Source organism: Cupressus sempervirens, chromosome 6, assembly GCF_028749045.1.
Source record: "Cupressus sempervirens isolate cs-2001-9-10 chromosome 6, ASM2874904v1, whole genome shotgun sequence".
Classification (NCBI taxonomy): domain Eukaryota; kingdom Viridiplantae; phylum Streptophyta; class Pinopsida; order Cupressales; family Cupressaceae; genus Cupressus; species Cupressus sempervirens.
Genome location: NC_143123.1, coordinates 490998992 through 491004991, shown reverse-complemented (window position 1 = coordinate 491004991; position 6000 = coordinate 490998992). Strand labels below are relative to the sequence as shown.

The following is a 6000-nucleotide window of genomic DNA, read 5'->3' as shown; positions in this document are numbered from 1 at the left end:
AAAATTGGATACAATTTTTATTTTATTTAAGACAACATGAATTTAAGTTTGTGAAAAATGTAAAACTATAATGGCATATGCAAAGTAGAACTTTAGTATTGTTAGTGTGATGGCCAAAAATTTTAGAAGTTTTTTCCTTCAAATTTGAAGATATTCACTTGTTTTACTGAAAATGTCACAGTGATATTACCTTTGATAGATCACTAGGATCCTTGTGAATTTTGTTTGTTTTATATGGTTTTGAACATTTGGAAATGAGCCTCAATATACTAGAAGTATCCTTATTATTCTTTGTTACTGGAGTTGCTACTGTAATTAGCTTGTTTACTGAATTTTCTTCTCTTAAGCTAACTTGCAAGTGTAGCATGGTGGTTGTGTTTTCACTAGATACCCTTTTATGCTATTGACATATCATAGAGTAGTATTGCATAATTATTTTGTTATGTCAACCATTATATTTGATATGATTGTTGGTAAAAGAGTTATGTTAGATGCTGATTGGTTTTTGGAAGTTCTATAGCTACCCATTGATAGCTGCAAATGTCATTCACCAATCTATTAACAAGAATGGATGAGGGAGTACATGTGATTATGGTTTCTACTTCAGATAAAAATGCCAAAGTGGTGTGGGCAAGAGAGCTGGAATGAAAATTTCTCAATTTTCTTTTTGAGCAGATTCAATTAGGAAGAAAAGGTGACATGGCTTTAAAGAAGAAGCTTGGAAAATAATACAAAAGAAATTCAATGAAGATATGCATATGAATCTTCGAAAGGATAACTTTAAAAACAAGTTAAAGATGTGGAAATTTTTTTTTAGAATTATGAAAGAGTTGCGAAACATGAGAGATTTTGCTTGGAATGAGATGACTCAATGTGTGGATTCCAAGGATAGTGTATGAGATGAATTGCTAAAGGTAATTTTCTCTAGACAATATTTTGATGGTAGTAAATTATCTCTCAATAAATTGTAATGAAAGACATCTAATTCCTTAATTTTTCCATGATGTAGACAACTTGCTTCAAAAATGATGAAGTGTACAAGAGGTAGTCATTCTTCTACTCAATGAGTTAGCAATCATTTTTGGGAATAACATAGCCGAAGGAAATGCAACATCAACAACTATTGAGACCAAAGATGGGCAACTATTTGAAGAGGTTGTCGATCTTGACGATGATGGGGATTTTAATATGCCTATGGATGGAGCCTTCAATACTACTGAATTTGATGAAGAGCTCCTTCAATAAAACAATTCTACTACATCCATAAGGCCAAATCCCGCTATGCCAACATAAAGGAGGCAAAAGAGGAAGAAGCCAAGCATGGCTACTTGTTTGGATGTCATATGTGAGAGCATCTAAAACATAGATCAGGGCATGACTAAGGCTCACAATATAAATGTTGATAAAAAGGAAGTCAAGCATGATATATCAAGTGCATATGTTTCCTTTAAGGTCATGCCCAAAATTACTAGGGAGAACATGATTGTGGTGTATGAATTTTTTACATCTAAACATACAAAAGCCTGGACGTTTGTAGAGATGACTAAAGAGGAGAGGGAAGCATATGTTAGTTATAAGTTTGGAGGAGCTCTCTGATATATTACAATCTTTATGAACTTAAAATATTTTTGAGACTATTTGTAAACTTACTATCTTTTTGAAGCCATACCTGTAATCCCAATAGCTTATATTTTAAACATTACTTGCATTAGTTTTTTATATGTTTATGGATATAATGATAGATTTTCAAGTAGTTCAAACTTGTGAACATCCATATTCTCAATCTTTAAAATGTTTTCTTTGTTTGCTTCAACTTCAGTGGCAGTAATTTACTGCTAAATAATGCTTTAATTATGTTTTATGGATTACTTACAATAGGTTTTTGTATTCCCATAATTGTGATGTGTTGTTGTATGCACTATTGTTATGTATAGAATAACTCATATTTTTGTTACATATACATTGCTATATACAATTGTATGCACTATTTTTGTCATACAAACTCTCTAATACATCTAAAAATCCCTTCCACCCCTCTCCAACACACTCTCTACTCAATGTAGGAATAGTCCATTCTACCAATTCCTTAACCTAGTGTCAGGGAACAAAAGTTCAATAATGGGTATAACTAGAAGCAATTGAATACCTAATTTCCATTCTCTCCATTCAATAGGAGCAAACCACAACCTGTTGTCCCTCTTATTTTCCCAAAAGATACTCAAAATATGATTCTCTTCCACAAATTTAGACTCATAAATAGTGCTACTCAAAGGAACATACCACCATGCCTTGGCAAACCTCATCTCTAATGTAGTCAAGGTAGAACCAATGCCAATCAAATCAGTGTCTTCGTAAAACTAACCTAACAATGTAATAGAATAGTATGTATTCAAAGCCTCATTGATGCTCTCCTAGTTTCTCTGATCTGTGAATTATGTGATCCCACCCACCAATGAATGTAGATTCCATAGATCAAAACTTCTCAGCTGAGGGCACACTATGCCTTCTTCAAGATTCATGGACATGGAATCCTTCACAATGGAATACACCTAGGGTTTGTACCTCCTAGTCCAATTGGGATTGAGCTTCACAAGCACTGCAATTGCATAACAAAAGTACCTAGAATGGTAGTGATGGTCATTATATACTCCCAATGATCCAACAATTCAGATTGTCTTTGCTATGATACATTGCTTGGAGTTTATTATGACATAAAATAAGTGGCATTAAATAAGTTCCACAATATTCATATTTATTATTTTTTGGTATTTTAGATAGAAATACTTACGATATCTATGCTACTTACACAACATCAACAATGACAATATATTTCATTGTAAAATCACATCTACTTGTTGCATATCACCAGTTGTATTTTCTTCAAATGTTAGAAGACCATGATGGGTTATTGGATTGCATTTTGGGTTGTCACTTATAATATTTTCCTATTGTCTTCTCAATTGTTTAGGCATTTTATTTTTGCATATGAAGAAAGAATTATAATTAGTTATTTTCTGTTGCATGCTTTTAACATGCTTTTAGAGTTACATTTACATTAATTAGTAGGAATATTTTGCTTATAATTTGTTAGCTATTTATTTTCTCTCATTATATTTTTCATTATTTGTATAGGGTTAATGGTTTCGAATACTTTACCATTGTGTGATTGTGATGCTGGCATAGTAGTGATGAGGACCTCACACACAGATCGTAATCCTAGGCGTAAATATTTTTGTGTCCAAATAGTTGAAAGGTTGTTTCTATTTTTTTTAATGTTTATTTTTTATGTACTAAGCTATTTTGGTGAGCACTTATTTAGTTTTGGAATGCAAGGGGATAATGGTTGCAATTTCTTTCAGTGGGTCAAGGATGACCCATCTATGTCAACTGCATCTAACTATACAGAGGATGAAAGAAATGGTTGCAAATTGTGCAACATTCAAGATACTACTGCCAAGGAGATTGCTTCCATGGAAAAAAGTTGAAATCATGTTTTAGTTCGATGTATTATTTGTGTTCTAATTACTATAATCACAGTATTAGTTTATGGTGGTTTGGGACCAAATGCATAAATATGGTTAAAAGACAAATATTGGAGATGTAAATAGTATTATGACTTTGTATACCTGATGCTAGACAAATTAAACAAATGATATATCCATTTTGTTATTTTCAACTTAATTATGGCTGTTGATACTTTTTTTAATGATTTAGTATATAAATGACCAATATATGGGTGATGTTATCTATTTATTTAAAGAAAAGTTAAATTTTTTTAAATTCCTCATTAACTTCAATGAATAAAACAATTTAATAATTATACATTATTTGAAAAAAATTAAAAAATATTAAACTAATACAAATAAAATTTGAGGAAAGTAAAATATTAACTTAACCTCATTCCAATTTCGATTTTGTACAACCAAAGAAGGGATTGACATATTCTCAAACAAATTCCAAGTGAACCAAACATGAATGGAATACATATTTTCCATTCTCATTCCTCATTCCTAATCCCATTCTCATTTTCAATTCTAATACTCAATTCCTATGCCTACAACCAAATAGGCCCTTAAGGTAAACATGAATTGATATAACCAATTCATAACTAGGTTGCCCATATGTGGAATGTAGAATAGCTTGGTGGTTAGACCTAAATAGGAGGGTTGAAGGTTTACTAACCTTTCAATTAAGGTGATTTGAATGATATGCTATGATATGTTTTGTAATGGGTATGTTGATGTGACAAGAACAAACTAATTTTATTGCTCTTTAATATCCTCTTCATACTGAGGGTGATGCCTTATTTGGTTAAACTTGAAATGCTTAACTATTCTCTATTACTTGTGAACTTACCAAAAGTCTTTCTTACCATGAAATGTTTGAATTAAACTATTTTTGAAACCACAGGTGTAATAAAGTAAAATCAATATTTAATAACTACCTTAAATTATCCTTCACAAATAAATTTTAAAATAAATTATTTTAAGAATAATTCATATAAGTTGTAATGCCCTGCCAAGGAACCCAAAAGAAGTTAACCTAAAGTTTTACTAAGTTTGCCAAACATTATATTTTTTTAAATATAAAGATACAACCATAGTTATAGAAGAGCGGAAGCAATTAACATACACTCATACATCAATGACACATAAATAGGTTACAACTCTTAAGGGTCACATGATGATAAATCACATTTAATTAAATAATTAACACTAAATCCAATATATAATAAATCCACATAAAACAATAATCTATAAGTAAGAATCCATTTAAATAATATATAGTCATCTCGAATGCCACTTGACAATAATCATAATGCACCATTATCCACTGTATAGGCCACAGGGTATGAAAGGCTAAAAGAATATATAACATAAAAATAGATTACAACAACATCTCATAAGATTCATGAAATCAAATACAATACAAAAGGTATAACCGTCCCTCATAGCAACACAAGACCAGATAGAAAGGACATCTGCACAAACACATCTAGCAACAACATATGACAATCAGATCTCAATGGTATAAGAAAAAATACTACCACCCAACCTTGTGGTAACCCAAAAAGGTCCACTCCCACCTCACTAAGGAGATAAACTCAAGTCCCAAACAGGATAAAAACTCAAAAGTCAAATCCAACATCTAGGTCAAGGAGACACCTAAAAGAAAACTATCTCAAAAGGTACCAAGACACAAGTATCAACTAATCCCAAAGGCAACACAGACACATAAGAAATCTATTATACATGTGGGCAAGTGTCATCGCATGAGCCAACTCTAAGGTTACCTAGCTAGTCTTTTAATCCTCTAGCCCCCTAGTGACCCTATGTGGCACTAGTATCCTTTTGTACTGACAACACATACTAATAAGTTAGCTCTAAGGTTACCAGACTAGTCTTTTAATCCTCTGACCCCCTAGTGACCCTATGCAACACTAGTATCCTTTCATATTGACAAGGCATACTAATGAGTTAGCTCTAAGGTTACCCAGCTAGTCTTTTAATCCTCTGACCCCCTAGTGACTTTCTGTAGCACCACTATCTTGTTAATTCATTTTAAACCCATTTGATGAAATGTTTTCACTTATTAAATAACCTACAATGGGTTACCCATCAGCCTCTTTAGGGCCTCAACCTCCATTGCAAGCCACTTCCCAACATGACAAACAAATAACCCACCCTAAGCTTGGTAAAGAAAAAAGATCACAAAAGACCACATACCATACATTAGTTCTTAAATAAGAAACTAATAAGTACTAAAAATCACTGATCATAATCACGACTTCCACCAATACGATCATCCTAACAAGACTGATCCCAAAATCAAGTACACAAACCAATTGCATGTCACAACATGACATCACCAAAAATAATCATACAAACATCTCAATCCTATACAAGTGACTGGAAAGAAATCCAAATACAACTAATTAAAAAATCAGAGGTTATATCAGATAGGTTACACCTTTCACCTCAGTCTCACACAAGAACATTG

The 6000-nt window shown here is 32.1% G+C and overlaps 1 pseudogene; it reads right to left on the bottom strand.

Annotated features, from left to right (window-relative positions):
• Positions 1 to 1965: 1965 nt before the first annotated feature.
• The window catches only part of LOC149553173 (glucan endo-1,3-beta-D-glucosidase-like), a 92031-nt pseudogene continuing 87996 nt past the window's right edge, over positions 1966 to 6000 (bottom strand).